Source organism: Pan troglodytes, chromosome 10 (assembly GCF_028858775.2).
Source record: "Pan troglodytes isolate AG18354 chromosome 10, NHGRI_mPanTro3-v2.0_pri, whole genome shotgun sequence".
Classification (NCBI taxonomy): Eukaryota; Metazoa; Chordata; class Mammalia; order Primates; family Hominidae; genus Pan; species Pan troglodytes.
The window spans coordinates 100626046-100651943 of record NC_072408.2 but is presented as its reverse complement, the minus strand read 5'-3'; the positions used below and the strand labels follow the sequence as shown (position 1 = coordinate 100651943).

The 25898-nt window shown below is 41.9% G+C and overlaps 1 protein-coding gene across 6 annotated transcripts in view; it reads right to left on the bottom strand.

Annotated features, from left to right (window-relative positions):
• CRADD (CASP2 and RIPK1 domain containing adaptor with death domain) overlaps positions 1 to 25898 on the bottom strand; it is a 222240-nt gene that overhangs the window by 79070 nt on the left and 117272 nt on the right. The window contains exon 3 of one of the 6 annotated variants that reach the window (XR_001708186.4): positions 19768 to 19939. The exons of the other annotated variants lie outside the window; for them this stretch is intronic. The gene's annotated coding sequence lies outside the window, so the exon portion shown is untranslated. The remainder of the gene's footprint in view (positions 1 to 19767; positions 19940 to 25898) is intronic. 6 annotated transcript variants of the gene reach the window in all.

Here is a 25898-nt window from a genome sequence, read left to right as displayed (position 1 = left end):
TAACTCATAAACCCCTGCATGCCTCCTCTGCCAACTGGCCTCTATCACTCCCATGGTTTTTGTTCCTCCCCACCTCCCACCCGCTAGTATGTCAAGACAAAACCCGTCTAGGAAGGGAGCCTAACCAGAAGACACAGGTCACCTGGCCTGCACAGCAGCTCCATCCCTGCCAAGGAAATGGAGGCCTCAGGCAACTGAACTTACAGAACACATTGGTCCTAAGGGTTGCCCCTGGGAAGGGGCTAGGGAGTGGGGAGTGGGGAGGTGTGAAGGAGAGGTTGCCTTTTCACTAGGTACCTTTTTGTATCACATCTTCTTCAAATATAAATACTTAGATTTTCAGCAATAATCTAAGTCTCCTAGCTCTGTTTCCAAGTGCATTAAATAACCTTCAGATAATAGTCTGGCTCTTCACACAAGGTTTTCCACAGAGAGAAAAATATGCTGACCTGCAAGCATGCATGTTCGTGTCCTTGTAGGAGGAATTTTTATCTTAACCCATTAATAAACAGGTGTTCTGATTTATACATCGGTTCATGAATCTGTTTCTCCCATCTCTTTTCCAAGCCTGATCTGCTCTGGGTCTGGGAATCCCTTGGTTTGCGAAGCTGAGGACCAGACCTGGCGGGGGGAACCCTGGCAGAGCCCTGCCCATCCACAAGGCACCGCTGCACGGCCAGCAGCCTTCCTCTGGTCTTGGAAAGCAGCTTTTCTTCCTATGACAGGTTAAGGTTGCAACAGTAGTAGCAACAGCTCCCATATTCTGGGTCCCCAAGAGAAGGCAGGCCAACAGGATCCCTGACTGGCTGTAGAATGACCAAGTGCGAGGAGAGTGTCATGCATTCCCAGCCTGAGCTTCCTGAAGGAGGAATGTGAGCCATCAAATGGAAAACCAGTTGAGAAGTCTAAGGGCCACCGAGAGTGGATCCGAAGCCCCCAACCTGCTTTATGATGAGGTGCTCCTCATCTGATGCGTGTTTGTGGTTGAGGAGTAGGGGAAGAAAAGGGAAAAATATGTCATGAAGAAGAGGAAAAGAAGGATGACTAAGAAGGGGCAGGCAGGTTTCCACCAAGAAAGAAAATTCAGCCCGCCAACCATAAAGAATGAAATGGCGACAGCCACTGTGAGCTTGGAGGAGTTGCTTAACCTCTGTTGCCTCTGTTTCCTTTTGTGGAAAATGAGAATAACGACAGCATCGACCTCAAATGGTTGTTCCACTGATTCAACAGGGTCATAGACGTAAAGCACTTTGCCTGGTTAAGTTCCACGTTCCCTGTCCCGACCCCGACTCCACAACACAAGCACACACACAGCTGAACATAGATGGCTCTTGGGCATTGAAAACACACTTCAAAAACCTCAGAGCCACTTGGGGAGAGACCTGGCTGGAAGTCACAGTCTCTTGAAGGACCAGATCTGAGTCTCTGATGGACCTCCTTCCAAATTAGGAGACAGTGACAACGACTAGGAGAGACTTAAACAATCATCTGGTCTAATACCTTTTATATTTGTGCACCACGAATAAGCCAAATGAGATTAAGATACAATGAGAAAAAAAAAGGTATTACTTTAAAAATACTATATTTGCAAAATTATTCAGTAAAGTTCTACAGGACTAAGCCCTCTAATTCCTGGCAAGCAACCACTTCTCCAAAGGCAGACCTCTGATTTCAGATCACTAGTCCTCTCTTCCAAGGCTTGAACCCTGCTACGTCGTCGCATAACCTTGCAAGTAAGTCTTAGCAGAAACCGTCTCACATTTTTTAAGCCTATGACTCTAGTGCACAGACGAGTGCAGGCAGTAGGTGATGGTAAACTCCACCTGCTGCACCCCCGTTCCCCATCCATTGTCATTCTACAGGGATGGGAAGTCTCCTGCCTAGACAGGTGAACTGGGTAGAAACAGAAGAACTGCTGAAAGCCATTGCACTAGAGCTGCACTACCCAATATGGCAGCCACTAGACATGTGTGGCTACTGAGCACTTGAAATGACCTGTGTCTGAATTGAAGTGTGCTCTAAATGTGAAGTGCACACCAGATTTTGAAGGCTTAGTATAAAAGAAGCATAAAATATCTCATTAATCATTGTTTTCTGGCAGGGTATGGTGGCTCACGCCTGTAATTCCAGCACTTTGGGAGGCTGAGGCAGGCAGATGACTTGAGGTCAGGAGTTTGAGACCAGCCTGACGAACATGGTGAAACCCTGCCTCTACCAAAAATACCAAAAAAAAAAAAAAAAAAAAAATAGCCAGGCATCATGGTACACGCCTGTAATCCCAGCTACTTGGGAGGCTGAGGCAGGAGAATTGCTTGAACCACAGAGGCGGAGGCTGCAGTGAGCTGAGATCGCACCACTGCACTCCAGCCTGGGCGACAGAGCAAGACTCCATCTCAAAAAATAAGTAAATAAGTAAATAAATAAATAAAATTAAGCCTTTAAAAAATAATAATCTATTCCTTTCATGTTGAAATAATAATACTTTGAATATACTGGGTTAAATAAAATATATCATTCAAATTAATGTTACATATTCTTTTTACTTTTTAAAATGTAGCTACTTCCAAATGTAAACCACATATGTGGCTCCAATTGGTGGCTTGCATGATATTTCTATTAGATAGCCCTACTCTAGAATCAGCTTTCTGTGTTCTTTCTGTTTCACCATTACCACTACTATCCTCATGGTTTATCCTTACTCTTCACAGGAGTGAGCAGTGACACCAGGGCAAGCTAACTAGCTATTCCTGGGCCTTTGTAATCCTGGAAAAGAAAGGAGAGAATAAACTAAAATCATATTCTTTTGCTTGGTAGTTTCATTCTCCCCTCCCAATGATCACAGCAATTTCTGAATGCAATACAATGCATGAAAGACTGAATGGGCTTCAGTTTACTCACCAGTAAAAATGAAGGCATTTGGCTAAATAATCTCACAGGCTCACAAAATTTAAAAGCTAAGAGACTTTAGGATTACCTGGCCCAGAAGTTTTCAACCCAATCAAATAAAACACACTTTTTATAACAAACATTTTATAGTACTCTACTAATCTGGTATAAAATCCATAGATCATATAACCTGCCCATGTTTTTAAATTAATATAACATGAAAACTGTAATACAAAGGAGAAACGAAAAGAAAATAGCTTACAGAAAATGTTGTGTATTTCAGTATGTGGATACTCTGCTTGATTGCACTAAAGGACAAGGGAGGCTCAGATTCTTGTACCTGTAGAATAACCACGAATGTGATATCACAATGCAGACAGATATAGGTGTGTTGCTTAGTGACTCAAACATCATTAGTGTTTGCTATAATTTGATTTTTTGGAGATTATTAATAACTCTTGGTAAAGTTCTGAGCAAAATAAAGTACAATCTTACCTCTATTTATACACACTCCTGGAAAATTCAGTGCATATTTTCAGATGTGAAAAATACTATATGTTTATATAGAAAACATAGTTGGATTCCTTGAATGTCTGGCGGGACATGAAAGTCATGCCAGATATGGGCCAGGTGGTCGCTTTGTGGGATTGCCCAGAGCATTGTTTAGCAGTTCTGCACCTGCCTATCCAATGTCACCAGCACCCCACCCCCAATCATTGTGACATCTAAAAAGCTACCTTCACAGATTGCTACCAGCACCCAAGGGGGTGATTCCAACCTCTGCAGAGAATCTCTTTCAAACACTGCATAATTTGAGCAAAATATGGGGCAAAATCATACAAAAAATTGATATTAGATCTAGGAATGGTAATTTTTTTAAAGAAAACATTGTACATATACATGATCACATAGGTTTCACAATTTATGTGGCTGGTTTCACGCATCCTTGTTGGCTCTGTCTCATTTCCAGTTATGAAAATGACTTGTCTTCTGAGATGCTTTGCTTGTGTCCTTACTTGACAAAGGAGGCCTGGAGGCTCAGAGAGTTGGTGGCAGGCGAAGCTGGAGAACGCAGGCCTCGTGACTGCCAGTTCTGTGCTCTCAGGCTAGCTTCCTCTGGCACTCTCCAAAGTTTGTAGGACGTCACAGCAGCAGTTGTGCTAGTTGCAACACTTCTGATTCTAACTGCAGTGTTTACTTTCAGACCCTCGGCCTTTGCTGCTTACATAGGATTCTAGGATTCGTGATGAAGGCAGATTAAATATTTAGATCCCTCGAACAAGTTAAATTACAATCGGGCTGGATTCCCACTGGGTAATCCCACTTGAACCTTGTGTACTCTGGGGGGAACATGAACTTTACTCATTTCATTCAAAACTCGCATGAACAGAGAGTGAAGCTGGCTCCTCTCCACCTCCCCCGCCCCCACAAAAAAACTGCTTATCTCAGAATGAAAAATCCATCCAGTTCCTTGGAGGATTCGCTTTGCCTTGCCCCATAGCAGACATAGTGTGTGTATTCAGCGGGAACAATTTGCTCATGCCAAGAAACTAGATCCTGTTTGAATGACAGTAGTTATGGGAAAACAATATGTCTACAGCCCACACCAAAGCATGGCTTGTACTTTATGGCTGGCATTGTCCCAGCAGAGAATTGGCAGGCAGCTGAGAAACCTCTCATGGCCACTGGACTCGGACAACCATCTCTACTGCCCTCACTTGCCCTTAACTGCCTATACCCCTTAATTTGGACTTTTGGTCTAGGAGCAATATCTTCCAAGTCAATTTCTGTTCTGTGTCACTCTCGGTAGCTGGGGGAAAGGGTGATTCTGGCTGGCCCTGGACTCTTAACTATTCTCAGAGTCTCCAGAAACATCTTTTATTCTTCTTTCTTTCTCTCCTCTTTTTTAAAGCCTATAGACTCTTTCCGTTTCCTCGGCAGCTCTAAGCTCATCCTGCTCCCTCCCCTAGCTTAGCTCCATACCCCGCCCCCTCTCAGGACAGTGGTTCCTTAATGTCCACAGAACCCAGGTCAAGCCCATGTCATGACAGCAGGTGTCCCTTGTTGCTGGGACTTGGACCACCAAGGCCCTCTGGGCTTTGAGATAATTTGTCCTACACACTCTGATACATGAGCCAGAGAACTCAACCTAAATTAGTTACAGGTGGGACAGAAGAAACAAATGAAACTGGGCATCAAGATTTCTCCAACTGACACATATAATGTGAATGTGAGAGAAAGCATAGGATCACAGATCCGTAAAGGAAAAAGAAAAGGCCATGGAAAGACAGAGGAAGTTTCTGTCCCAACTTTCCGTGATTACTTGAAATTCTGTGTGTCTGAAGTGAGCCAAGAAAAGCTGCCAAGAAAGAAGTTGTGGAAGATAAGGGCACAAATGCAACATTTAGTTTTCAGTGCTTTGTAAAAGCCCAAAGACTATTGCGTGTTCTTGACAACTGCATTACCACGTTAGATTCCAGTTTTTTTGAATTTGGATGTTTTGGGAGTTTTTACATGGCTAGATTCTTAGCATCTAGTGATAAAAGGAAAGGGACTCTGACAATGCAATTTCCAGTTACAAAATAGGTGTTAGTTCTTATTTAATTATACAATCCCTTCTGCTCTATCAGCTATTGGCAAAGTTTTCTGTGCATTGTCTTAATGCTTTGTGATACAATTCTTTTATGATATAACACATATCCCTTAAATTTATATTTCCTGCCTTTTCTTCCTGCACTAATTTGAACCATACAAAAAATTGATACAAAAGAGGAGAAACTTCATGCAGGACAAATAAGGATATTCTACTGGGGCAATTCTCAATTAAAGTTAGCATTTTACATAACAATACAGGATATGGCAAAATCAACTCAAGATGCGGTATATTGCAATCGCATTATAACTAACCAAGTCCAGACCTGAATTTTACACCAGTTGTAAATCATGGTGAGAAAAATAAATCTCATGCCTGAGCCAGAGTTTGCTTTCCTTGGATTTGGCAACAAACTATTACTAACTTTGCACAAGATAGGCCACAGGGGAGAAAATAACTACATTTCTTTGAAACAATCCCTGGTTATAAAGGGTAGCTAATTCTCATTTAGCAACCAGCTGGATTTTTAAATAATAATATCACCTTTAATGAAAATTGATACATCTAGCCCCAAAAGAAACTATGTCTAAATGACATTCCTGGAACTTAGAATACAATTTTTTTTTTTTTGTATTTTTTTAGTAGAGATGGGGTTTTGCCAAGTTGGCCAGGCTGGTCTTGAACTTCTGACCTCAGTTGATCCACCCACCTCGGCCTCCCAAAGTGCTAGGATTATGAATTTTTTTTGAAGTCCACTATTTATTTATGCCAGTTAGTCAGTTAGTTTATACACATTGCCTTGTTTAAGCTTTTTAGAAGACTTACTAACTAAAGTCCATAGCTGATATTAGGGTTCCTTCTTTGTGTACAACACAAAGAAGGGTTTGTCAAATACACAACGACATGTGTCCATCATTACAGTATGTTCTCTAGTATCATTCTATGATTGATATAGTAATATAGTATTCTAGATACTATAGAACAGTTTCACTGCCCTAAAAGTCCCCTATGCTTCATCAACTCATCCCTTACTCCCTTCCCCGAAGGCCTGGCAATCACTGATCTTTTTTACTTTCTCTATAGTTTTGCCTTTTCCAGATGTCATACAGTATACCGCCTTTTGGACTGGCTTCTTTCACTTATCAACATGTATTTAATGTTCCTCCATGTCTTTTCATGGCTTGATAGCTCATTTCTTTTATCACTGAATAAAAGATACAGATGGACATACCACAGTTTATCCACTCAGTTACTGAAGGGCATCTTGGTTGCTTCCCAGTTTTGGCAATTATGAATAAAGCTGCTACAAACATTTGTGTGTGCAGGTTTTTGTGTGGACATACGTTTTCAATTCCTCTGGGTAAAAACCAAGGAGATGGATTGCTGGATCATATGGTAAGAGTATGTTTAGTTGTATAAGAAACTGCCAAACTGTCTCCCAAAGTTGCTGTACCATTTTGCCTTCTCATTGCTTAATCTTTTAGCAGCGTTTCAATGTATGTATTTTACCACCTGTTACTCAGATGAACAAACTGAGATTTCAAGAGATTAAATCACTTGCCCGACGTCTCAAAGCAGAGTGAGGACTAATGCTGAGATTCAAATTTGGGTTGATCTGGCTTTAAAGCTGGTGATCATCCTGCTACACTACACTGCATCACCAAGCAAACCCAGCACTGAGCCAGGGCAGAGTCCTTCAATGGTGCCAGTATAGGTAGCCAGCCTCTGCTGAATGTATTAACGTCCCCATCCTGAGCCTAAAGCCAAGCATCAGGGAAATGTCCTGTCACACAGCCTTGAAACTTTACTCCTTCCCCTGAACCACAGAGTCACTTTTTTCTTCCTCCTCTGCCCCAGTTCTGGGGAGGGGCTGTAAGGCACTGTGAATCTGGCACAGAGCAGGCACTAGAAGTAGTCATGCCTCAATGCAACTCTAGCTGTAGGCAAAGACAGCCTGCTCTTATTAAACTTTGCATTATCATGCCATGAAACCACAGTCAGTAATGCAAACACTAACCCAAAGCCCCAGCATGAGGTTTCAGAATTCAGGGCTTCTTTCAAAAAACTAGACCACCAGCAGCCGGCTGTTCCAGGAGGGGGGCTAAGGGAAAAGTCACTGACATCCCCTTAAGCCAGAGACAACTAAAGATAACTTATCACAGGCTCATACCTATAAACTAAGGGACTTAGTCACTTGAAAATGCTTCTAGATTTTTAGCTCAAGACAAGGGAGTTTTGCATTGCATTTTCCAGGTGTGATCTGAATATTTCTCATTCTCAGTCTGGCATAAATCCAAATACACTTGTACCTCAGTTAACTGATTGTCACAATGTATAGCATAGGTTGAAAGACAGGCAGTGATAGTGCTGGGAGGGAAGGCCAGGTTGAACCTACTCTTGGGGCTGGGCTTGAGGCTCAGCCCTAGCAATGACTTAGTAGGGCCTTGAGGCATGACATGGAGCCCATTTCACAAGGAGGCTAGGAGTAATATTTACCATGTCATAATACACACATCAGCCATACTGCATTCTGCAAAGGGCCTAGTGAAATTCCCTATTCTTTTTTTTTTTTTTTTTTTTTTTGAGACTGATTTGCGCTCTTGTTGCCCAGGCTGGAGTGCAATGGTACAATCTTGGCTCACTGGAACCTCTGCCTCCAGGGTTCAAGCGATTCTCCTGCCTCAGCCTCCCAAGTAGCTGAGATTACAGGCATGCGCCACCACGCCCAGCTAATTTTTTTATATTTTTAGTAGAGATGGGGCTTCTCCATGTTGGTCAGGCTGGTCTCGAACTCCCGACCTCAGGTGATCCGCCCGCCTCGGTCTCCCAAAGTGCTGGGATTACAGGTGTGAGCCACCGTGCCCAGCCGGAATTCCCTATTCTTAAGGCACATCGGTTCTTTCTCTTCCTGTCTTCTCTCATCAGCAATTCCAGCTACATTAGTCACGCCAGCTTTCAAACAGGGCACAGAATGTCCTACTTCAAGAGAAAGTACAATTTGGTACAGTCTGGAGACATAGCTTAAGAAGAGTGAGTCTTGTTTTCAGGGTTAATATGGTCTGGTTAATTTAGAGAGTGTACTTTACACAGCAATTTGGACAAGCCTAGAAGCACAGCCCTTGCTGATGGTAAATTCTTTAAAAGGTTTGTACAACTTTTCAGTTGTTGAGCGAGAAGGTTATATAAGACTAATGCTTTAGCTGCCACTTGTAGAAGTGGTTAGATTTCTATCAAGGAGAACACAAGTTGAGGGGAAGGGATGAGACTGTTGAATACAAAAAGAGGCTAAATTCATGGAACTATTATGCCCATGTCTTTATCCACCAAGGGAGGGCTATGGATTTAGTTCACATTTTCATATATGTAGAAAAGGGAAACAAGAATAATGTGTAAACCAGCTATGCCAAGATGCCCATTCATTCCGTGTTCATTCAATTATAAAGAAAAGTCCTTACTGTGACTCTGAGGCAGTAAAGAGGGTAAGGCCATACTGGCACACACTGGACCTTGGGGTCTAGGAAGCACAACCACTCAGGCACTGGGGAGGCATGGTCCTGGCATTCAAGACTCTATGTCATTATAGCATGACAGAAGGAAGGGATTTTGTGATCTAATCTGATCAGTCACTGCCACCCAATTCACATCAAAGAAAATGGAGACCAATGGGTTTAAATGATCTGCCCAAGGTCACACAGCTAATTTATGGCAAAGATGGGGCCAGAACCCCATATCTTTACCCCCAATCCAGGATTTCTTCCAGAACACCCATGTTCCTCAAACTGAGGCAGAACTACTCTCTGAGCACAATTATATGCACAGCAAAAGAATAAACCTGGTGTATTTTCCTGGAGAATCCATTTAAATGATAAACATTTTATATTAAAACACATATGAATATATTATGAATAGAAGTCAAAATTCAGGCTGGGCACAGTGGCTCACACCTGTAATCCCAGCACTTTGGGAGAGCAAGGCAGGTGGATCACCTGAGGTCAGGAGTTTGAGACCAGCCTGGTCAACAAGGTGAAACTCTGTTTCCATTAAAAATACAAAATTATCTGGGTGTGGTGGTGTGTGCCTGTAATCCCAGCTACTCAGAAGGCTGAGGCAGGAGAATCGCTTGAACCTGGGAGAAGGAGGCTGAAGTGAGCCAAGATGGCGCCATTGCACTCCAGCCTGAGCAACAAGAGTGAAACTCAATCTCAAAAAAAAGAAAAAAAGAAGTCAAATTTCACAAAAATGTTTATAATAAAAAGAAGCCTTCACAAAGATTCTATGCTTGAGATGAGCCACTGTGGTCTACTTTCCCCGACCTCCTAGGAACATGGTCAGTCTGAGGAAGGCAGGGGATCTTCAGAGGTGACCTGGGCAAGCAATGCAGTACTCAGTGCATGCAGCTACTCAACGGCATTGGCTCACTCAGAGGTGATTGGGGACTGAAATGTATCAACTGAAGCCACAAAGAGCTGGACTGATAAGAGGCAATGCAGAGCACTCCAAAATACTGTGACCTGACAATGTCTGCTAGTCTCATTGGCTTCCTTGAGAAACTGGGTGGGCACAGTGCTGCAATAAAGGGGAGCTGGATGTTCTCATGGGATAATAAAATGAGAACTGATGTGGTGTTGCTGTGTCCCTACCCAAATCTCACCTTGAATTGTAATAATCCCCACGGTGGAGATCACTGAATCATGGGGGCGGTTTCCCCCATACTGTTCTCATGGTAGTGAATAAGTCTCAAGAGATCTGATGGTTTTATAGATGGGAGTTCCCCTGCACAGGCTCTCCTTGCCTGCCAGCATTTAAAACATGACTTTGTTCCTCATTCGCCTTCTGCCATGATTGTGAGGCCTCCCCAGCCATGTGGAACTGTGAGTCAATTAAACCTCTCCTTTATAAATTAGCCAGTCTCAGGTATGTCTTTATTAGCAGCATGAGAACAGGCTGTGTGAGGGAGAGCTAGAGCAAAAGCCTGAGCTCTCCCTTCACACAGCTCCTTCTACACAGCTCACTCCTCCACCTCATTCAAGTCTTCACTCCCAGGACACCCACTGAATGGGGCCCTCCCCACCCACCCTAATTAAAATCACACACTACCCCCATGCTACCTCTGTTCCTTAGCCTGCTCTATACTTTTTTTTTTTTTTTTTTTTGCATAACACTTACCATCTTCTAACATACCAGGTAATTTACTTATTTATAATGCTTATTGCCTGTCAGACCCCTTCTCACCCAGTTAGAATGTAAGATCCCCAGGCCTGTTTTCCAATGTAAACCAAGTACCTAAACAGTGCCTAGCACATAGCAGGCACCCGATAAATACTTGCTGACTGATGGATGTACTCATTGGTTTTTATTTGGATGGCTTTAGGTCTCAGCTTAGCTGCTACTTCCTTTGAGAAGCCACTTCTGACCAGCCAAGCTGGAGGTGCCATTCCAGTCATATCACTCAGGTGATCTGCATCATAGCATTTATCTCTACCTCTCATAGATTCTGATAGATTTGTTTATTTTCTCTGTCTCTCCACCTCCCTGATCCCCAACTTCACAAACGTGGAACTTTGTCTTGATTACCAGGATGTCTCTGGTACCTAGGACAGTGCCTAGCACATGGTAGATAATAAATGTCTCTGGTCATCAGCTGGAGGGCTGGCTGCCTCGTTCTTGATCCAGCAGCTTGAAAGAATTAAGGGGACTGAGACCATGAGTGATCTGAGTTTGCTACTTTGGGAGAAGCTCCTCTACCTCTACCAGAATGAGCCTTGGTGCACCCTCCACATACCTGACATGGGGAGCATTCCTATTCTCTCCTTCAGTCTGCCTTGTTCATCCCTCTGTGCTCCTATGAAAAGGTATTTATCGAGTCCATGATCTATTCCAGCAGTCTTCAAATGGACTTCCCAAAGGTACTAGAGCAGGGACAGTTTCACAAAAATGAGTTTCTACATCCTCAATTTCCATATGTACTAATTCTGAAACTGCCTGAGAGCCTTTGGGCATCAACAATATTCTTTCACCCACTCTACAAAAGAAAGTCACACCACTCATATCTCAAATCTTAATATGGTGTGCTACACTAAATGATTCCAAATACTGGTTGGGGGAAGCCTTAGCACTTTCTGTCTCTCCCTGTCCTGCAAGCAAGTCTGTAAGAGTAGGGTTGGCCAGTCCTGGGTAGTTCTGAGTTCAGGACAAAGTAGTACATATAAGTGATGTGGATTATCTTTAAATAACCACAATGTTTTCTGAAGTCATCAGATCTTTCAAGATGTGCTGGATAAAGTCTACATATAAGTTTTTACTGATTTCCTTCCAATTTAACATGTTATTCAATAAGGTCATTAAAACCTAGTTTATCAAATCATGTCACAAAATATTTATTCCACACACAATCAATCTTTACCTTATGAAACATGTAATGTCTTCTACTCCTTATTTTTAAAATGATGGAAATATTTAGATGTCAGATTTAAAAAGTGAGATGGTACACAGTTTTTAAAACATTCTTTCAATGGCATATAACAAAAAAAGTTTGAAGACCACTGATGTGCAGATGCAGATGAGAAGCTTAAGTGGGTAGGGAACACTTTGTTAATGTCCAAGCCACCAGAAGAACAAAGACTGACCACGTGTCAGTCCATCCTTTTTTTTCTTTTTTTTTTTTTGAGATGGAGTCTCGCTCTGTCGCCTAGGCCAGAGTACAGTGGCACAGTCTCAGCTCACTGCAACCTCTGCCTCCCGGGTTCAAGTGATTCTCCTGCCTCAGCCTCCTGAGTAGCTGGGACTACAGGCATGCGCCACCACGCCCAGCTAATTTTTTGTATTTTTAGTACAGACAGGTTTCACCATATTGGCCAGGCTGGTCTCGAACTCCTGATCTTGTGATCCGCCCACCTCGGCCTCCCAAAGTGCTGGGATTACAGGCATGAGCCACTGCACCCGGCCACCTCTCTTGTTTTTTCAAAAAGGCCAACTACACCTGGCTCATGGTAACTGACATTTTCAGCCACTGAAAGAAAACAGGTGTACCTGTTAAATTTCCCGAGGCAAAGAAACATATTGAAATACCTAATCTGCTCATTACCAGCCTGCTGCCACTGCCAACGTCTAAAGACGTAGCAACTCACACACATATTGTTCTTCTTTCCTTCAACAGGCCTGAGAAATTACAGCCCCCTTCAGGGACTTGCTGTACTTTGCCCAGCCAAGCATCTCTGGGTAATTTCAGAAGGAAATGAGCTCTATGCCGCATTATGATAATCAATGCCCTCCTTCTTTCCCTCTGACAGATATGTCATCACCAAGGCATTTGCTACACATTGTTCCATGGCCGACAAGCAGGCTGCTGCATGGGGTACAAGGTCTGGGCACTAAGCAGCGGGATACGGTTTTAATGTCCTAATTTCATGTAACAAATGTGGATTTCCAGCAGTCTTGCTAATACATATTTCTTCAGGCAACTTGTTGGGGAAGGAGAAGGAGGGTTTCCTACGTTAGTTAGCTGTTTATTTTTATTTTTATTTATTTATTTATTTATACACACAAAACACTGTTCTTTTTCACTGAACAGCTCGATGTACTGGGTAGGAGAAAAGGGCAGTTGAGGAAACAGGCTCGGAGGACTGGCTCAAAAAAATAAAGAAAAAGAAAAACTGAGTATAACGTAATGTAAAATCTTTTATATACATTTATTGAAATAATTCATTCAAATTTCTAAAATAAAAATAAATGAATTAGACTGTATATACCCTTTCAAAGTAATTTCTATACTTCTTCTAATGATTTTCCATTTATTCTTACTTTAGAGTTTTCTCATATATATTAAGAAAAAAAGACTCAGAAATATATATTTACTCAGTGTAAGGCTGAAATCTGTATTACAGGATTTCCATGTAGAGTAAGAGAGAGAAACCTCAATGGATATGTACAAAGGCAACATGATTTGGTCTTCAGAATTGCTTTATAACCCCAGCAAGGAAGTAACTGTGGCTTTAAGAATATTCAGTACACAAAGATAAGTGGTGCCTAACTCAGAAATGACTTACTGAACTCATCACAGTCATTAAAACAATAGAAACTCTAATGGATTCTGAGAAATCTTGAAAGCAGTAGCTATTATACTGGGCTTACTCATCATCCTTAACTACCATTTATTAGTTCTCACCCCCTTTGTATAGCAGGTATTATTAATCATCTGTCAGAGTTCTGGGAAGTTAAGATCAGGGAGGGTAATGCAAGGTCAGACACTGAGTCCATGGGCAAAGTGAGATGAGGTCTGAATCGAGGAGTCCTTCATTCAATGTTTGATTCTGAATTATGTGTCTACATCCTTTCCTCCTCCCTCTCACTCCTACCCACTGCCTGGCCATGAAGTTTTATTTTCCAACTGTTTTGCTTGGTGTAAATTGGAAGGACTCTAATGGAGAGATGAAACAGCCACATTTCAACAGTAGAGGAGGGGTGATGATTTAGAAGGAAACAAAATCTTAATGGTGTCACTAGCCAAGGGCCTGACCACAGTGTTCAGCAGCTCATTCTGATGAGTACACCATGACTCCGGCAGACACCCCGCACTACATTTCATTGTTCTCCTGAGACTTGGGGACTTCTTTAGTTTCATCCAAATCTCTCATAGTCTGGGTATGTCAGCACTTACCAGAGCATCTGGATGAAAACGGAAAATTTCCCCTCAGATGTAGCTGGTATATACCTGGTTATACAATTCCAAAATCCAGATATTTGAAATCATACATGTGACTGACTAAATGTGTGCATTTTCCCTTCAATGTCAGGCATCACTGCAATAGCCTGGATATATTTAAGCTACCAAGGAACATCCTCACTGGCATCGCACTTGCCAAAATGCATTAAACACCCAAGTTTCCAGATAAGGATGATAGGCATTAAGAACCTACAAATGTGCCTACTCTACAGATGTATGTATTTTTTTTTTTTCATTTAAGTGTTTTGTATGGGATGGTGTATTAGTTTTCTACTACTGCCATGACAAATGGCCACAAATGTTAATGACTTCAAACAGTACAAATTTATTATCTTAACAGTTCTGAGACCTGTGCTCCCTTTTGGAGGCTCTAAGGGGATTGCATTGCCTTGTTTATTCCAGCTTCTAGAGACTGTATTCCTTAGCTCCAAGGCCTTGCCACCATCTTCAAAGACAGCAACAGTGGGTCAAATCATCACATCGCATCCGTCTGATCCACTCTTTTCCTCCCTTTTCCAATGTTTTCTTGTGATTAGGTGGGGCCCATCTAGATAATCCAGAATAATCTCCCAATCTCAAGATCAGTACCCTTAATCACACCTGCAAAGTCCCCTTTGCCATGGAGGTAACATATTTGCAGCTTCTAAGGACTCAGGCATGAACATCTCGGTGGGAGGGACATTAGTCTGCCTACCACAGATGAGTTTCTGTTTTGTTTTGTTTCTTTTCCATTTCAGCTGGAAGTAATTTGAGACTTCTGCTTCTCAGAATGCCAGGAGAGACAGATCTCCCGAGTTAAGACTTGCTAACAGCTTACTGGCAAGGGAGGGCACTCACAGTTTTTTTTAAAGACGCTTAATGCCAAATGGTGGACGTGGAATGGCTTTAAAAGAGAAACTGTATTTAAGATGGCCTCAACTACAGTAGATATTTTTTTTCTTGCTCACAAACAATACTTGGCAGGTGAATATGATAGAGGAGTGGGCCTCTTTCTTGCCATCATTCAGGAACCCAGCTTAATAGCAGCTCTGCCAACTTCCAAATCTCTCCCAGGAGCTGCCTCCCCTCCAGCCAGCCTGAAGGGAAAAGGAAGATGAAAGAGAGAGAGCATATGGGAGGTTTTCATGGGCCAGGCCTGGAAGTGGTACACATTTCTCTATTCATATTCCATTGACGAGACCTCAGTTTCCCTTAACTGCAAGGCAGACTGGGAAATGTATTTTGGCTGTATATCAGAAAGAAGAGGAAACACATGGTGGGAAACAGCTGAGAGTATACCAAGAAATCATCCTGATCTACTCTAGTCTTCTCCCAGAAGTTAGTATTCTGTCAACTTCCGAAGGTCATCAATCTCAAACAATTATCATTGATGGCTCTGAAGCATGGCATTTTATCTCTGAAATAAAACTGGCATTGGGGGCAAAATGGTATTGTTTCAGAGGCATAGCTCTCCTCTCCCTTCCTTGCTCTCAAGCTGACACTAAGGGGAGCTCCTGCCTACTTGCACACATGCTATCTCCATTACTCCAGAGAAACCTTTTATACAGAGGAAAGGCTGGCTATTGGAAGACGTCCTGAAGCATTCAGAGCTCACACTGAGAAGCTCCCCCAGTAACTGAGATGCTGCACCCACAAAAGTACCTTGGTTTCTTCTACAGATTACAGGAAAACAAATGGCTTCCCAGAGAAAAGGTCTGGATAGTGTTTTCCCCCCTTGTCAGGAGACTAGCAGACCGAAGAGGACATTCAGAGGCCCCACAAAGATACATTTACCTGCAGAACAGTGGAATATTGTCCCATCCCACACCTCTTGAGCTTGCACTAGATGAGAAAAAGGAAGTAGCCATGACCAGTTGGCCATTGGGATATGCAGCTTGTGGCCTGGCCCAGAAATTCTCCTGGCTGCTGCATCACTGATACCTGGTTCTAGTCTGTTTTCACACTGATATGATGATGGCTGATATGAGATCAAGCTCAGAGAGCCCTGATTTAAAATACAGCCTAAGACATAATTATAAAGTCAAAAAACAATAGATGTGGGCATGGATGTGGTTAAAAGGAAACACTTTTACCCTGCTGGTGGGAATGTAAATCAGTAAAACCACTATGGAAAACGTATAGAGATTCCTTAAAGAACTAAAAGTAGAAGTACCATTCAATCCAGCAATCCCACTACTGGGTTCCTACCCAGAGGAAAAGAAGTCATATGAAAAAGACACGTGCACATGCATGTTTACAGCAGCACAATTCACAAGTGCAAAGATATGGAACCAGCCTAAGTGCCCATCAACCAACGAATGGATAAAGAAAACATGGTGTATATATGCCATGGAATACCACTCAGCCATAAAAAGGAATGAAATAATGTCTTTTGTGGCAACTTGGATGGAGCTGGAGGCCATTATTCTAAGTGAAGTAACTCAAGAATGGAAAACAAATATTGTATGTTCTCACTTATAAGTGGGAGCTAAGCTATGAGGATTCATAAGAATGATGTAATGGACTTTGGGGACTTGTTGTGGCCGGATGGGAGGGGGTGAGGTATAAAAGACAACATACTGGATACAGTGTACCCTGCTCAAGTGACGGGGGCACTAAAATCTCAGAAATCACCACTAAAGAACTTATCCATGTAACCAAAAACCACCTGTACCCCCAAACCTATTTAAATAAACATTTTTTAAAGGCCAGGCACTGTGGCTCATGCCTGTAATCCCAGCACTTTGGGAGGCTGAGGCAGGCGGATCACCTGAGGTCAGGAGTTCAAGACCAGCCTGGCCAACATAGTGAAACTCCATTTCTACTAAAAATACAAAAATTAGCCAGGCATGGTGGCGGGTGCTTGTAACCCCAGCTACTCAGAAGGCTGAGGCTGGAGAATCACTTGAACCCAGGAGGTGGAGGTTGCAGTGAGCTGAGATCATACCACTGCACTCCAGCCTGGGCAACACAGTGAGACTGCGTCTCAAAAAAATAGATAAAAATAAAATAAAATAGGGCCTAAGAACTACATCTAAGGCCAATCAAATAGTTAAGGAGGGAAAGTTCTTCAGAGATCAATACCAGCTAATAAATGCAGAAGAATGTAGGAATTAGGAAACCACCATTTTGCTTCCACCTCATGAAGTACTGGAATTTGGCAGTTATCAATAAACATTAAACCATTGTGAAAGGTTGATAAGGAACTTTACAATGGAAAGATCAAGGTGAAAATGTCAAAACCTCCAATCAATCTATGATCATTACACATGGGACTGACAGGCTTTATGTACCTCCTGATGTGGTATGGTTGAAAGTCTACAGCACCACCAATAAAAGATATTCTTGCCTGAAATATCTAACCTGAATCTAATCAAGCCTCTAGATTCAACGACTAGCTTACAGGAAATATAGCAAACAGAAAAGTGTATTAACCACCACCACAATGATAAAATCACCCTAATCCAGAATAAATGATTCAGCCACTTTAATAGTGTATGTGATGGTTAATTTTGTGTGTCAACTTGACTGGGCTTAAGGGGTGCCCAGATAGCTGGCAAAACATTATTTTCAGATGTGTCTCTGAGGGTATTTTCATAAGAGAGTAGCATTTGAATCAACAGATTGAGTAAAGATCAACCTCACTGTATTAGTCCATTCTCACACAGCTATACTGTGTGAGATACTACCTGAGACTGGGTAAGTTATGAAGAAAAGAGGTTTAATTGACTCACAGTATGCATGTCAGGAAATTTACAATCATGACAGAAGGCAAAGGGGAAGCAAGGGGCAGATCTTCCATAGTGGCCAGAGAGAGAGAGAGCAGGAGTAAGTGCCATACTTTTAAACCATCAGATCTTGTGAGAACTCACTCATTATCACAAGAACAACATGGGGGAACCATCCCCATGATCCAGTCATCTCCCACCAGGTCCCTCCCTAACACATGGGGATTACAATTCGAGATGAGATTTGGATGGAGACACAGAATCAAACCATATCACTTGCCAATGTAGGTGGGTACCATCCAGTCTGTAGAGGGCCCAAATAGAACAAAAAAGCAAGGAAGGGTGAATTTTCTCTCTTCTTGAGCTGGAACATCCATCCTCTCCTGCATTTGGGCAACAGCACTCTTCTTGGACATTCCAACACTGACTGGGACGTATACTATATCCACCCTATACGCCCCCAGTCCCTACCCGACACACACACATACTGAATTACACCACCAGCTTTCCTGATTCTGCATCTTGTACACAACTTCTCAGCCTCGAAAATTATGTGAGCCAATACCTACAATAAATTTCATATCTATATTTATCTACCTATCTGTTACTCTCTCTGTGTCAATCTATCTATTAATATTATATCATCTATCTACTATCAAGTCTGTTCCTCTGGAGAAACCTAATACAGTGTATCCCAAATGTTAAGTTAATGAAAAAGTAAGTCATCATGGTACACTTACCACATTTTCTGCTAATGAATTTTAAGCTGGCATATTCAGAGATGAGATCCATGCACTATATCTGCTTACAAAGTAGATAACACAGCTACTTTGATATAGGTTGTTTTGATGCAAATAATTGTATAGCTGCAATTACTACTCTATCAGTCTTATTTCTGTCTATACCCCTACAGCAATGAGACTCTGATTCGCCCTGTTCTGATTTACAGCTTTAAACTATCTGGGTATTTTTTCAGCAATTCAGAATAAAACAGTCATTATTTCATATCTTTATTTTGTTCTCATGATCTCAAGTCATAGATTCAGTTTGTTAAACAACTTAGGGTGGTAAAGCTGTATTCTATAAAATGTCTTTCAATGGAACATTTCCACTGCAAAAGAAAACGGCAGACTGATCATGCTTACAGTTACATGCTATGATCTTTTTATTGAAGGCTGTAATCTGATAGTGGGTCATGACTACCTGGGAATAGAAGAGAGGTGACAAGAGGGTACTCCCTATGCAGAAAGGGTGAGCAATACTTTAGGAAACTCCTGGTGCATTTCTATTTACATGTATGTGTGTGCTGGGTTACAATATAAAATGCATTTCAAATTGTCTGAATGTGGCCACTGTAGGTGACTGACATTTGCATGCATCACAGTCACAAACATAACCTCAGAAAGTAAAATCAAGAGGCAGGACTCCATTGGAAGATGATCCAGAATAAGGTTACATTCGTTGTTTTAGTTAATCATTTACATAAAAATACCTAGTTCTCATAGAATTTTTGGATTCCTTGGGCCCTTAAATCCCAATTTGAGAAAGAATAACACAGTTCAAGTCCCTTATATTAATATAAGGAAACCAAAGTTACCCTGGTAGAAATGCATGTCCTTTCTCCCCTCCCCCTCTTCCCTCCCTTCTTCTCCTCCCTTCCCCCACTCCTAATTCTGTTCCTGGGAGTCCCTCCCTCTTCCACACAGGTGTAAGAGAGCCCAGGGCTCCTAAAGCAGTAAGAGAGCCAGGCTACAGGGCGTGGACTGGCATGGGAGGGCTGGTTGTTGGCATGGCTGGGTATCCCTGGGCCTCAGAGAGAAACTCATCAGCACTTCTTGGCCTGCTTTCCTCGGACTCACCTGTGCTCACTATCAGAGTGCTAAGTAGAGGCACATCTGGAGGGGAAGTTCTTGCCAAAGGAGCCAGCCATGTGGTTTGGTTTGGCTCTTTAGTAACAGTACAGTAATAGTAACAGCTGTGGCTTGGCAGTTCCAGGTGTTCAGGAGCCGAGGTCTCTCAGTCTCTTCCAACCTTGGAGAGGAAGAATAATGGTCAAGAGCCCAGTCTCTGGAGCCTATTTGAGTTCAGATCTAACTGCCACCTACTAGCTGTGACTTTGAGTAAGTCACTTGACCTCTCTGTTTCTGAGAGGTCATGATTAAAATGGAGAGGAGGGAGGAGCTGATAATTGCTATCTCATAGGGTTGTTATAAGGACTGAGTGAAGTGTAACATATGTAAAATTCTTACAAGAGTGACTGACAAAGGTGCAATTATGACTCAATCAGTCTTATTTCTGTCTATAACCCTTCACCTTACCCTTCATTCCAGAAAAAAACACAAAAACCGAGAAATACTTCTGCTTCTACTATATCTAGGGCAGTGTCCCCAAGAACATTCATCCAGCAAATATTTGTGGGGATTCACAAAATACAGACAAAACACAGTTTCCTGCCTTCAAGAAAGGTATCATTTCCTGGGAAACAAAGAAAAAGTCATCCCACGAATTATAAATCATGTTGCAAGGGTTAAAACAGAGAAAGCTACAGGATCAAGGAGGAGCAGCGGGATTTTGTCAGAAGGAGTCTCAGGTGAAGCTGAAGGAGGAAAATGAAGCTTCAACTGAGGCTTAAATGATGTGGAAAGAGATTGTTTCCAATCTTGAGCAAAATCTTATTGGTTCTCTTAATAAATCACCCAAAGCCTGAGTGACACAACTAAAATGGAAAAACAGAAACAGCTGATTCAATAGGGTGCTGGGACTGCAGGCTCGATCCTGGAAGCCCCCTAAAGGCAGGAACTGCCTCTTATTGCCCTTTCTATGCCATACTTGCCTGCCAGACACTGAAGGCACATTTGGCTGAATGTGTCCTTTTGTCTTTATTTTTAATATTGCTATTGATATATAATTATGCATTGTTATAATGTTCTCTGTGCAATAAAAAAATTGTAATAGAATTAAAGACATATAAACATACCAAGCACACATAAAATACAGTACCAGCAGTTGAGTTACCTATTGCGGTGGTTTTAAAATTCTTTTGGCAAAGTTATACCAGGTACCACCAAGATGTGGCCCAGACATTATGTGGGATTCTTATTGCCCTTCAAGATGTAGGAAAAAATTGGCTCAAACTGCCACCAACTCTATAGCTTCTGGAAACCCAAAACCTTTCTTAACATTTTGGTGAGGGATGATGTTCTCAGGGCCTCCTTCATTCCTGGGCTCCCTTTCCCATGACTGTTGTCTCTACACTACCTGCACTGACTGTGATGTGAATGAACGCATCTCCAAGTTCACCCCCTGAAATCCACTCCACACTACATGCTGTACTTCACAGAAAAGTCTGGAGACCATGAGGAACAGGTGCATCAAGACCCTCCCCACAATTTTATGCCATTTAGTTGATGCCTGCCATTCTTCCACCCTCCCCTCTCTTTCTTTCTCTCATGTGTTCCCCTCACTCTCAAAGCAACCAGTAAATGCTTGCCCTTGGCTTACACAAAGCAGCTCTCCCAATACCCAGGCCTTTGGGGTTTCCTTTTCTTCCTCAAGCACTCATCAAAGTGTTTTCCCCCAAGATTATTTTCTTCATAAAGCAAATTCTGATGCCAGATGTTCTAATGATAGCATTTCCATTTTCCCCACCTCCGAATATTTGTAAGGAAGAGGAGGGGTTGGTCCCAGTGGAGGAAGCAGCTGCACCAAACAGATGCAACAGTGGCCAGTGAAAGCAGCAGAGGTGGTACCAGGATGTGCCACGTGATCTCCAGCCTAAGATGCACATGAGCACGTGAGACACTGCCAAGGGCAGAAGAGAGGTTTGCAAAGGGTCAGAGCTCTAATAGATAGCACAGGGTCATCAGAACCAGCAAAATTGAAATGATTAATGTCAAAGAGACTCATTAACCATGGGGTCTTAGAAAATAGGGGTTTCAGGTAAAAACTCATAAGAAAAATTATAATCTTGACAAGGAAAAGTCTAGCCCCATAGAAATGTTTTCATTGATCTAAAAGTAAATACTTAATACTAATAAACAATATGTATTATCCAGATGGCTTTTTTTTTTTTTTTTGACACCGTTTCGCTCGTCACCCTGCTCGAGTACAGTGGCGTGATCTCGGCTCACTGCACCCTCTGCCTCCTGGGTTCAAGTGATTCTCCTGCCTCAGCCTCTCAAGTAGCTGGGATTACAAGTGCCCACCACCATGCCCTGCTAATTTTTGTATTTTTAGTAGAGATAGGGTTTCACCATGTTGCCCAGGCTGGTCTTGAATTCCTGATCTCAGGTGATCCACCTGCCTTGGCCTCCCAAATTGCTGGGATTACAGGTGTGAGCCATCGTGCCCAGCCCAGATGACTTTTATATGGTAGTTCATAAAGAATGATCCTGACAAAAGAACAGATTTGTATTTATACCATGCAAAGGAATGTTAATTACAAAACTGTTGGCTATGGCAGAAAAAATTTCCCAATGGCTTAGCTTTATATAAAGTGTTCCCTTAAGATATATTACCTGAAGAAAAAGCTCAAAAGTCCTTGAAAAAAAAACCAAACTTATCCTCCCAGCCACTTGATAAAATAGACATAGATAGCTATTATTACATGCATTAGATAAGTAGATAATATTTAGCGATTCCAACTTATCCCCAGTCTAGAAGATTCTTGAAGTACTTATCTACTCTAGGATGTGACAAAAGATTTCACCTTGGTTAGGAATTTCCTTATGCCCTCCTCTGAGAAGATTAGAAATTGTTCAAATCCCTGGGACATCCCTGGTGTGTCTCAGTCCAAGAGCCAAATTAATATCCTTGCCCTTGTTCTAGCTATTTTACAAGAGGCTGCTCAATTGTCACATTAAATTAGGATTTGGGTATAGCTTTTCGTTATATAAATAAGCTTGAGAAAGGGCCTTCCTAGCAGCTAATCTGACTAAACTAGAAATATATGGGTTGTTTTCCACAGGAAAAGAAAAATAGATGGGAAAGGGAAAGAAAGGAGCAATTTGACAACTAAAAATAGTTGGGAAAAGATAAGAAGAAACAAGTGAGTCTTAGAGCAAAGGAGTGAACGGAGCCAACAGATCTCTGTTGCTCTTTGCTCAGATGGGGTAGGCCTTGGCTCTGCCAATGAGTGGTGTAAAGTCCAAATACTGTAAGAGAAGAGGACGTGCGAGCAGCCATGAAATATTCCTTTCTGAGAAACTAGGAAACTGGACAAGACCCCTCCGGATGGTGCCCAAGATAGAATGTGACTTGAAAATGACAAAGAGCCCAAAGTGCAGTACTTCTTTAACCTATTTAAGAATGTTGAACAAGTCTTTACACAGTTTGCAAGCACACAGTCCAGATGAGCAGGAACTTAGGGATGGGGAAGAAGCGTGGGGTAAAACTGCACAGATTAGCCTTTGGGAAAAAGTTCCTTGATCCTAAATCGCAAACAAAGTAATTCATTTGTTTATTCATGCAATAAATATTAACCTTCTATATGTTCCAGACATTGTTCTCGGTGCCAGGGATACAGCACTGAACAAGACAAACAAGGTACCTGCTCTTCTGGACTTTATAGGTAGGGGCAAAAAAATAATACATAAACACAAATGCTTTACATAAATTAAAATAAAAAGGGCTATGAGATAGAGTGTGGCCTGGGGTTATATGAATACTTTACATAGGGTGGTCAGGTCAAACCTCTCTAGGGAGGTGACTTAAGACGAAACCTAGGTAGTAAGAGGAAGCCAGCCTTATGGTGATCTGTATAGCAGGGAGAGGGAAGAGAACTGCAAAGGCTTTGAGGTAAGACTCCCACTTGGTATATTTGAAGAACAGAAAAGGGATCTGTGTGACTGCAGTAGTGAGTCCTGGCAGGGTGGGGCAGACATAGGCAGCAGGTACATCACAAAGGAGTTCGGCTTTCCTTCTAGGTGCTATGGGATGCCAATGGGTGAGTTTAAGTGGGGGAGTGGCACTTCAGTTTAAAGAGACCTCTCCATGGACTGCCAGGGGCAAACACAGAAGCAGAGATGGATTAGGAGGTGATATGGAAGTCCAGTGAGAGATGTCAGAGGTTCGGACTGGGATGGTAGCAGGAGAGGAGAGGAAAGTAGATGAATTCAGGTAAATTTGGAGATATGACAATAGGTCATAGTGATAGGCTGGATGTGGGATATAAGGGAAAAAGAGCAATCAAGGGTGATGCCTAAGGTTCGGGGCTCTAGCAGCCAGATATATAACAGTGTTATTTACTGAGATGGGGGTACCAAGAGGTGAGGAAGAAAGGAAGAAAGTAAGGCTGGGATTAAGAGTTATGATTTGGATACATTAAATTTGAGATGCCTCTCAGATTCAAGTCTGGAAGTCAGGGCTACAGATGTTAAGTTAGCAACCAGAAGGTATTTAAAGCAATGGGACCCAATGAGATTACTCAGAAAGAGTACAGAGAAACCCAAGGATGAAGCATTGGAGGCTTTCCAACAGCTAGAGGTCAGCTGTTGGAAACCAGCAAGATGCAGAAGAAATGACAACGTGTGGGTGCACATGAGCCAATAAAAGAAAATGCTCCAAGAAACAAAAAGTGACCTATTGCATCAAATGCTGCTGAAAGTCAAGTAACATAAGAGAGAATTAACCACCCCATATGTCAAGATGGTGATTGGTGGGGACCCTTAAAAAGGTAATTTCAGTTGGCTGGTGGGGAGGACAGCCAAGTGAATGGGTTGCTTAAATAATGGAGGATGAGGATGTACAAATGAGATATACAGAGAGTTCCTTTTAGAAGCTCTGCTGTGAACAAGAGCAGAGAAATGAAGTAGGTAGGATAGTAGTCAAGGAAGGTTTTTGTTGTTGCTGTTAACTTTTTATTTTCAAAGATATAGAAAAGTAGAGAAAACAGTATCATGAAGCCCCATGTCACTCGCTTTGACAATTATCTGCCCCTCATCCCACTTCTTCCACCTATTCCCCAACTCATTCCCAACTCTTTACCCACAGGATTATTTTGAAGCAAATCCCAGACATCATTGTAAGGAACAATTGTTTTTAAGTGAGAAGTACTATTTGTTATGAAAAAAGGAAAACAGAAAACCCTGTTATACAGTGCTCTCACTGAGAAAATTCCAGCTCCATCACTTTAGCAGACTGTCTTTAATAAAATGTATGAACTGTATTCTTCCTTTAAAGCAGGATTCTCAAACTATCGCCCACAGCCCACTGAATGGACCACAAGGGGTTTCCATCTGAACAGCAAACCAATCCAGCAAAGCACAGGTCCTTCCATTGTTATAAAGGATAGAGGAAGTCCAAGTTCACCTTTTGTTTTCTAGCTTTATATTTGTGCATAATATAGCTTAAGTAATATAGCTTATTAAGTAAGTTATTCAGGATTACTAAAAGTAGTACATTTCTAGAGTTTCTAGATAAGAAGTCTGATTGCCACACAATGCCTGGCACTGTTGTGGAACACATATGCTGATGGTTGCAATTTCTGTAAACTGGGGGAAGGATGCATAATCCCCCATGTATGTCTTGAGTTGCTTATGGTTTGCAATTCTATTTTTGTTTTTTCACTATAAATTATTAAGCTTCATTAGCAATTTATGGTGGGTTGTCTGGCTAAACTCTCAGTATATAATGATACATATGTGACTATTAAGAAATTTGCAACTTGTTCAATCTTCAGTTATCTGTGATCCTAGATACAAAGATTTGAGACAGAAAAAAATTAAATCCAGGAAATTCTATATATTGTTAACATTTTCTGTGGATTCAGGGGAAACTTTAATTTTATGGAAAACCTCAATCCAGTTAAGACAGTATAGCAGTTAAGAGCCTAAATGGGATCTAGAGAGTGCAGGTTCAAATCAAGGCTTTGCTACTTAGTAGCTACATGACCTTGGGAGGTTATTTAACTTTTCTGTCTCTCAGTTTCCTCATCTGTAATTGGGGATTATAATAGCATCTACTTCATATATTTAAATGAGTGTCCATAACT